The sequence below is a fragment of the Trachemys scripta genome, unplaced genomic scaffold (genome assembly GCF_013100865.1).
Source record: "Trachemys scripta elegans isolate TJP31775 unplaced genomic scaffold, CAS_Tse_1.0 scaffold_110, whole genome shotgun sequence".
Classification (NCBI taxonomy): Eukaryota; Metazoa; Chordata; order Testudines; family Emydidae; genus Trachemys; species Trachemys scripta.
In genome coordinates, this window is record NW_023260483.1 from 48,330 (window position 1) to 56,530 (window position 8,201).

General features: G+C 49.5%; 1 long non-coding RNA gene across 2 annotated transcripts in view; it reads right to left on the minus strand.

Moving 5' to 3' along the window:
- LOC117870243 overlaps positions 1-6,415 on the minus strand; it is a 54,171-nt gene extending 47,756 nt beyond the window's left edge. For both annotated transcript variants that reach the window (XR_004643942.1, XR_004643943.1), the window contains exon 1: positions 6,342-6,415. This is a non-coding gene — a long non-coding RNA (uncharacterized LOC117870243). The remainder of the gene's footprint in view (positions 1-6,341) is intronic.
- Between the last annotated feature and the right edge of the window lie 1,786 nt (positions 6,416-8,201).

The following is an 8,201-nucleotide window of genomic DNA, read 5'->3' on the forward strand; positions in this document are numbered from 1 at the left end:
AAAGCTTATGCTCTAATAAATTTGTTAGTCTCTAAGGTGCCACAAGTACTCCTGTTCTTTTTGCTAAAAATGTTCTTCTAACAAAGTCAGGGTGTTGTGCGCTTTGATTTACAATTAAGAGTTTATCCAAAAAGGGAAACTAGAATTCTGGTGATCTTCCTACTAAGGTACTTGCTGGGCTGAGTTAGTAAATTACTTAAGAGGGCCAGTAGATTAAAACATCTCGATAGTTTCTGTGATCTCCTAGGAAACGGGTTTAGATAATTTCCACACAGGCAGGTGGTGTTGATTGGATGTTGAGTACACTCAAAGCCAAGAGAGGAAAGGTCCATATTTATTGCCAGTTATTACCCTACCCATCCATCCATGTTCTCTATAATTCCATCCCTTTGTAAAACATGTTTTGGCAAGTTAGTCACCTTCTTTTCTTGGGCATGTTCCTGCTTCCCATAGAGTAAGTTCCCATCCATCTTATAATGGAAGACAGAAGCTAGTCTCGCCACAGCTCATGAGATGAACGGTATCCTAAGTTTTCTTCAGGTCAATTGTCCAGTCCTTATCCTTCCACAGAGGCAAAGGGAGGGCAGTAGCAGATGCCTACACTTCCATGTCTGCATTCAGGGTTGCTCAGTATATACAGAATCAGGGGTCTTTCAGCAAAAGCCAAAGGAGAAAAATACTTAGGTTTATGAGCTGCTTTAGAGGATGTATCCCATCAGTTTGTAAGTACCTTGAAGGACCTTCTTTTGCTAAAATAACCAGGTATCTGCTACTCCTACCTCACCCAGTGCCCTGGGTCAACACACACACAGTGGCTCTGCATCTTTAAGTGGTGCTACAAAAATTGGTTGAAGGATTCCAGATGAGTGCATTCTTGGACAAAAGTTCTGCTGTAGCAGGAGAGACTGCAGGAAAGCCCATCTTCCCTGGCAAAGATTGCCATTGAGCAAGAGGGAGTGCTCAATGCACAGTAGGATCTCCAGAAGTGCCCATGCACATGTCAGAGCAGCAAGTGCCCAGGAACATGCCAGCATACTCATCTAATGTAAGAGTTCTTTTAGAGGATAAGGTGGCATTAAATATCCTACATTCTTTCCACAGGACTATCCCAGTCTCCAGCTACTCTCTGAAAATACCTCCACAATTTAATCAGGAGCAGAGCTAAAGCTCTGAAGTCCAGATTATTTTGCTCTCTCCAAAAGACCCATAGGTAGCTGACAGAAGAAACCCGACAAGGACTTGAAGTTGCAAGCTTGTTAAACCAAATTAAAGTTTTTTGGGCGAGGGGCAAAAAAGGAGAAGTTCAAATGCCCACAAAGCCAGTTTCGTAAAACTGTCAGCTCTAACTAGTGTAAGCCATGGTATGAAAGACATTCACACTTGCCTGCGGCAAGCAGAACTATTTCTCGGGTAAATTCCATCAGCTTTCGCAGAACCTAAGCTTAAAAACCACACACAACAATCTCTAGCACTTGGGTCTGCAAAGCTGCATGTAACCAAGAGTGTTGTCTTCCTCGGGCAACAGACAGTTCTTGTTCCTCTGCTGATGCTCAGGGCTTTGCCAATGCAGCGGAGTGAGAACTAACCAGTCTTGCAACACCATAATTTAAAAAGGTAAGCATTTGGGAAGTTTCCTTAGCTCATAGGTCAACACAGTTGAATGGATTCTACAGATCGTGCTGGTTTTACAAGCATTTAGTCAATGCTGATCTTATGAATTATATACTAGCTAGAATAGTATAACTTTAAACTCAAAATTCTACTGAGAGTATACACAGCTTAAAACCCAGGACATCCAGCATGAACCACTGCAGAGTAGAGACAAAATGGGGCCTCCTCAATATACCAAGGAAGGTGAAGGAAGCTCTAGAAGTATGTAGGCAAAATGGATATTCCTATACCCTGAAAGTAATGTTGGATTCACTCTTCCCCTCCCGCCCATGTCTCCAAGAGTTGCAGGAAAGGTCATTTTAAACACATCTGAAGTCTACCTTGGATTATTGCCAGTATGGCAAACTAAGTAGATCTAGGTCATAGGTCAAGCCAAGAATATATCCCCCACCTTTAATTAACCTGGAGCACAGCAGCCTCTGCTGGACTCTAGCCTTAAATAAACAAATTATAGGAGATATCCTATCTCCTAGAACTGGAAGGGACCTTGATAGGTCATCAAGTCCAGCCCCCTGCCTTCACTAGCAGGACCAAGTACTGATTTTGCCCCAGATCCCTAAGTGGCCCCCTCAAGGATTGAACCCACAACCCTGGGTTTAGCAGGCCAATGCTCAAACCACTGAGCTATCCCTCCCCCGTTGCAGTGCCATTGCCCTCTTCATCAGAGGTACAGATGGTAGCAGGTCCCAAATCCTAAAATCTCCCTAGTCTTGACCAACTAAAAGGGCAATGTGTTTGTCATGGAGCTCAATGTTAAATCCCATGATTCTTCATCTTTTCCTTGAGCTCAGGATTTTCCAGCAAAGGGAGAAGTTTTGCAAACTGTTTTTTGTTATCTGATCATTCTTTGTCCAACTGCCCAAGATTCCAATACTTCTTCACAGAAGGTCACAGGAAGTCTCAGGTGACTTGTTTTAGTTTTGGCTAAGTTACAGAGGTATAAAAATGTTTTTAAATACAGTGTCAGCATTTTAACCAAGGACAGAAATAGCCACCTCTCCACAAGTAGCACAGTTATATTTGCAATTTGCATAGGGTTATGTTATATAGCCATTTGTCTTAAGTACCTTAGTATCTAGGCACAACAATTAGTAAAAAGCAAACAGTACCGAAAGCAATTCTCCTCATGATTTAAGAATTTATTTTTAATTTTGTTTTTGAAAGAGTAAATCTGGATTTTTGTTGCATGATTCCACATCTTGAGGTGATCACAAGCAAGACTGGTTTCAGTCAGCCTCCAAGCAGTCTTTTCTTGGGGTTCTTCAACTGCATAATCCCTATAGAGCACAATCACTTGGGTGAGTTGTGGGCAATGAAGTGGGGTCCCAACATTGACAAGTCCCAACATAGGAAAGCTTTTGGAGATTAGGACCAAAACAGAATTTGTTCTCGAAATTAACAGGGGAGCCAGTGGCTTCCTTAGAGCACCAGGGTGAGGGTTTGCATTGGCTTTTGTTGGTGAAGACACTGGAAGTCAGGGCCGGTGCAACCCATTAGGCGACCTAGGCAGTTGCCGAGGGCGCTACAATTTGGGGGAGGGGGCGGTGACCGCAGCAGTATTTCGGCAGCGGAACCTTCCACTGCCTCTGTGGGGAGCGGCATTTTGGGGCGGGACCTTCCACCGCCTAGGGCGGCAGAAAAGCTGGTGGCGCTCCTGCTGGAAGTAGTTGCAGATTCCATATGGTGGTGAAACGACTTAAATTGAAAGTGATGAAAACAGAGTTTACTGTCTACTGTAGATCCTTGTCTATAAGATAACCAGCCAAAATGCATCCTTGCAAAATACTTCTCATCTGAGGACAGTAGCTTTTTAGGGGGTGGAGGGAGGACAAGCAAGTTCTTGAGTTGTTTGCTAAAGGATAGGAAAATAGGTTTTCATGCCTGTTTTATAAGGCTCCTTTAAAAAGGACGGAGAAAGTTTCACAGATTTCTGTGAATAACTGCTCATAATACATTTTAAGTAAACTTTTACAGACATAATATTCAGTACCATTTATCCTCCCTAGCCATGATTAGAATACACAGCTCAAATCTCTAGACATTTGGTTAAAATCATTCTGATCTGAGTAACAGGATAGGTTTGCATTTAGGGTACAGTTCTATCAAAGTTGTAGTGCTCCTAAAATATTTTTTGCTAGAGCAATCAGGACTCTTAACTGTCTCGTAACAAGATTAGCTTGAACTTTCCTGCATTTCAAATTTGCTGACAGATTTCAGAAAATACTTACTTAGAATGCAGAAAATTCCTATCTAAATGACAGAAAAATCTGCCTCACAGCATGAACGCTTTCTCAAGCACTTTAGACTCACATCAAGAACTTCAACTCAGATTCAGTTTGTAAACTGCCAGTATTTTGGTGGGGAAAAGAGGTTTTAAAAAGTGAGCAATAAGTGACTAAGCTTTACATAATTATTCTGTGTCTGGCAGATGACAGGTTAAATATTCTTTAGTGACAGTATTGTTTTAAAAGTATTTTTCAAGGGCTTTATCCCATCCTCCCAGATCCAAGAGAGCCTACTGACCCAGCTCACACCTATTGTACTGCAGATACAAGAGGAGAGTATGTGTGAGTGGCAACAGCTACACTGGATTTTGCAGACTCCATACTTAAAAGCTGTACTCTGAACAAAGTTCCCTTTCAGAAGGAAATGCATATGCTCCTGAACACGCTACAGCTTTTTAAACTGAGCCCATAAAGGAAGATGAGTCACTGACCTCATCTAGTGTGGGAGGAGAGCAAGCCATGGAACAGAGGAAGCCCTAGGAGAGCTTTTCATTAAAATTGGCTTCTATGGAACCTTACTTTAATATCAGAAGATGATCAGACACCAGCACTTTGCTGTTACTACATCAGCAAGTTATAGCCCGAAAAGGAGAGAAAACCACAGTAGAGGAGAAGACGACAATCATCCTTTCATACTTCACATCATTGCCCCAAGAAGAGACTTCTCCTCCTAACCCAGCCTACCCATTCCCCCTTCCCTCCCTGCCCCAAAAATAAATTTCTCCCTCTAATTACTCCATCCTGCCACAATGGGGTCCAGAGATGCTTTAATCTTTTACTCATGTCCCAGACAACTCAGGGAGAGGCACACGGTTATGAACAGGGGAGTTTATCCCTCACAAAAGAGAAAAAATCCTGGCAATTATATCCCAATAAGGCAAACTTTTATCATTAGGATAACATTGGAACAAGTCACTACAAATCTAGAGTTTATCAGAGAGAGAGAAAGAGAACACAGGGATTCTATCTGGATTTTAGTCAGGCACTCGATACTGTGCCTCACAAAATCTCAATTGGGAAGTTAATTCAAATTGGCTCAGATAGAACAACTCCTGTGGATTGCAAGCTGGCTGGAAACCCATACACAAAATGGTTATGACAAGTAGCAAAGTAGCACACGGGGAGAAAGGGAGAAACCAGTGTTAAGACACGTCTTAATAAATATGCTCATTAATTATCTAGAAGAGTTAGTAAGCAAAATATTAATGACATCCACATGGTGATCAAACCCCAAACACAGCATATAACTATCCTGGATGGGCATAACCCACCCAACAGATATCTGAGGGGTCTGGTTTTTCTTATCACTTTGACCACACTTGTATAACTTGTAATCCCAATAAAGTCTCATTAAACTGAACTGACATTCTTAGATTATTAAGTGGGAATGAGCTGCTGACACCACTGGGGATGGAGAAACACAAGGTGTGTGTGTGTGTCTCTCTCTCGAGATTAGATACATGGGCAGAAAGTTTTAAAGAGATTCAACTTAGAAAAACACAGCTAGTGTATTGGAGTGGGAAAGGGTGGTGGGGAAGGGAAAATCTAAATCAGATCCTTCACGGAGACAAGTAGCCAAGGAATCAGTAATGTTGAAAGCCCTTCGTTACAAAGGTAGACAGCAAGTTAGCCATCAGCTTGCATTGCTATGCGGCTGCAAAATAAAATAAAGTAAACAAGCTTAATGCAATTTTAGGCACAAGGAGGCGTGTGAGGCCTTCTATACAACCACACCAGGAATAAGGCATTCCATTCTGGCATTAAGTTACCAGAAAGAACTTGACAAAGCAACAGGAGCTCCATGGAAGAGATTAGGGGGCTGGAGGAATCCAGTAGGGAGGAAAGATTAATAAGTGAGTGGAGCTTGGTTAAATGACAACCTGAAAGGAGGGGAGAAATCACCAGTCTACAAGTGCGTGAAGGGTGTAGGCAGGGCTTAAATTCTTAGAGTATTTTCCAGAGCCCCCCACCCTCCAACATGCTATAAAAACTCTAAGAGGGAAGGGGGAGGAAGACTCACCCACATCCTCACACCCACCTCTGCCCATTCTCAGCCCTCACCCACTCCTGGCAGGGGTTAAAGCCAGGCCCCCCTGGGGTCAGGGAACTCAGTCCCCCCACCCTTCCCACTCCACACAGGACAGCTCCCTCACACAGCTCCTGGGCCAGGGGGCAGAAAGCTGCCCACCCCACTGCAGGAGGGAGAAATTGATAACCCCCCACAAAGGGGGATGGGGGGAGCCCAGCCCCATGGGGGAGGGGCACCTCAGAGCCAGCCAGCCCCCCCCCCAGCCCCACAAGGGTACCACCTCAAGCCCCCCCCCCCCCCCCCGGGCGCTGACCCCGCCGCCCCCGGAACAACTCTACACCCCGCTCAATACCTACGCGTCCCGATGCCCCAGCGCCAACTGCTCCCCGCCAGTCACCTCCCCGCGCCCGCCTTTTGACGGGAAACTACCGGCTCCCCCGCCCCGCCCCCACTCCACCGGAGCCGGGAACAGCCCCGCCCCCACCCCGCCCCTCAAGCTCCGCCCCGCCCCCAGCTCCCTCCTCCGCCGGCTGAAATTGCTGCTGGCCCTCGGTTTTCCCTGCCTCTGTCCCTGCCCAGAGCGCCTACCACCCCCGCTCCCTCTGCTGTGCCAGGCCTGCCACCCCCTTCCCTTCCCCCTGCCCTGCCACTCCCCAACCCCCTTCCCTTCCCTCTGCCAGCCCTACCATCCCCTTCCCTCTGCTCTGCCAGGCCTGCCCTGCCACCCTCCAACCCCCTTCCCTTCCCTCTGCCAGCCGTACCATCCCCTTCCCTCTGCTCTGCCAGGCCTGCCCTGCCACCCCCCAACCCCCTTCCCTTCCCTCTGCCAGCCTTACCATCCCCTTCCCTCTGCTCTGCCAGGCCTGCCACCCCCTTCCCTTCCCTTCCCCCTGCCAGCCCTACCATCCCCTTCCCTCTGCTCTGCCAGGCCTGCCCTGCCACCCCCCAACCCCCTTCCCTTCCCTCTGTCAGTCCTACCATCCCCTTCCCTCTGCTCTGCCAGACCTGCCCTGGCACTGCTGTGCCAGCCCTGCCACCCCAACCCCCTTCTCTTCCCTCTGCCAGCCCTACCACCACCTTCCCTCTGCTCTGCCAGGCCTGCCCTGCCACCCCCCTTCCCTTCCCTCTGCCAGCCTTACCATCCCCTTCCCTCTGCTCTGCCAGGCCTGCCCTGCCACCCCCCAACCCCCTTCCCTTCCCTCTGCCAGCCGTACCATCCCCTTCCCCCTGCTGTGCCAGGCCTGCCACCCCCCTTCCCTTCCCCCTGCCAGCCCTACCATCCCCTTCCCCCTGCTGTGCCAGGCCTGCCACCCCCCTTCCCTTCCCTCTGCCAGCCTTACCATCCCCTTCCCCCTGCTGTGCCAGGCCTGCCACCCCCCTTCCCTTCCCTCTGCCAGCCTTACCATCCCCTTCCCTCTGCTCTGCCAGGCCTGCCCTGCCACTGCTGTGCTAGTCCTGCCACCCCCCAACCCCCTTCCATTCCCTCTGCCAGCCCTACCATCCCCTTTCCTCTGCTCTGCCAGCCCTGCTTTCCTTCCCTCTGCCAGGCCTGCCACCCCCCAGCTCCCCTTCCCTCTGCCAGCCCTGCCCTGCCACCCAGGAGCACCGCCAGCTTTTCTGCCACCCTAGGTGGCAGAAGATCCGCCCCAAAATGCTGCCCCCCACAGAGGCGGCAGAAGGTCCCACCGCTGAAATACTACCGCGGTCGCCGCTCCCCAAATTGTAGCATCCTAGGCGACCACCTAGGTCGCCTAATGGGTTGTGCCGGCCCTGCTGCCACCCCATCTCCCCTTCCCTCTGCCAGCCCTACCACCCCCCAATCCCCGTTCCCTCTGCCAGCCCTGCCCTGCCACCCCCTAGCTCCCCTTCCCTCTGCCAGCCCTGCCCTGCCACCCCCTAGCTCCCCTTCCCTCTGCCAGCCCTACCACCCCCCAGTTCCCTTCCCTCTGCCAGTCCTGCCCTGTCACCCCCTTCCCTCTTCCAGCCCTACCATCCCCTTCCCTCTGCTCTACCCTGACGCCCCCTAGCTCCCCTTCCCTCTGTCCCCCAGCTCCTGCTTGCAGCGCACGCAGCCCTCTGCCAGCCTTGCCCTGCAACCCCCATCCCGTCTGCCAGCCCTGCCCCTCCCCAACGCCCCTTCCGTCTGCCAGCCCTGCCACCCCCAGCTCCCCTTCCCTCTGCCAGCCCTGCCACCCCCAGCTCTCCTTCCCTTTGCC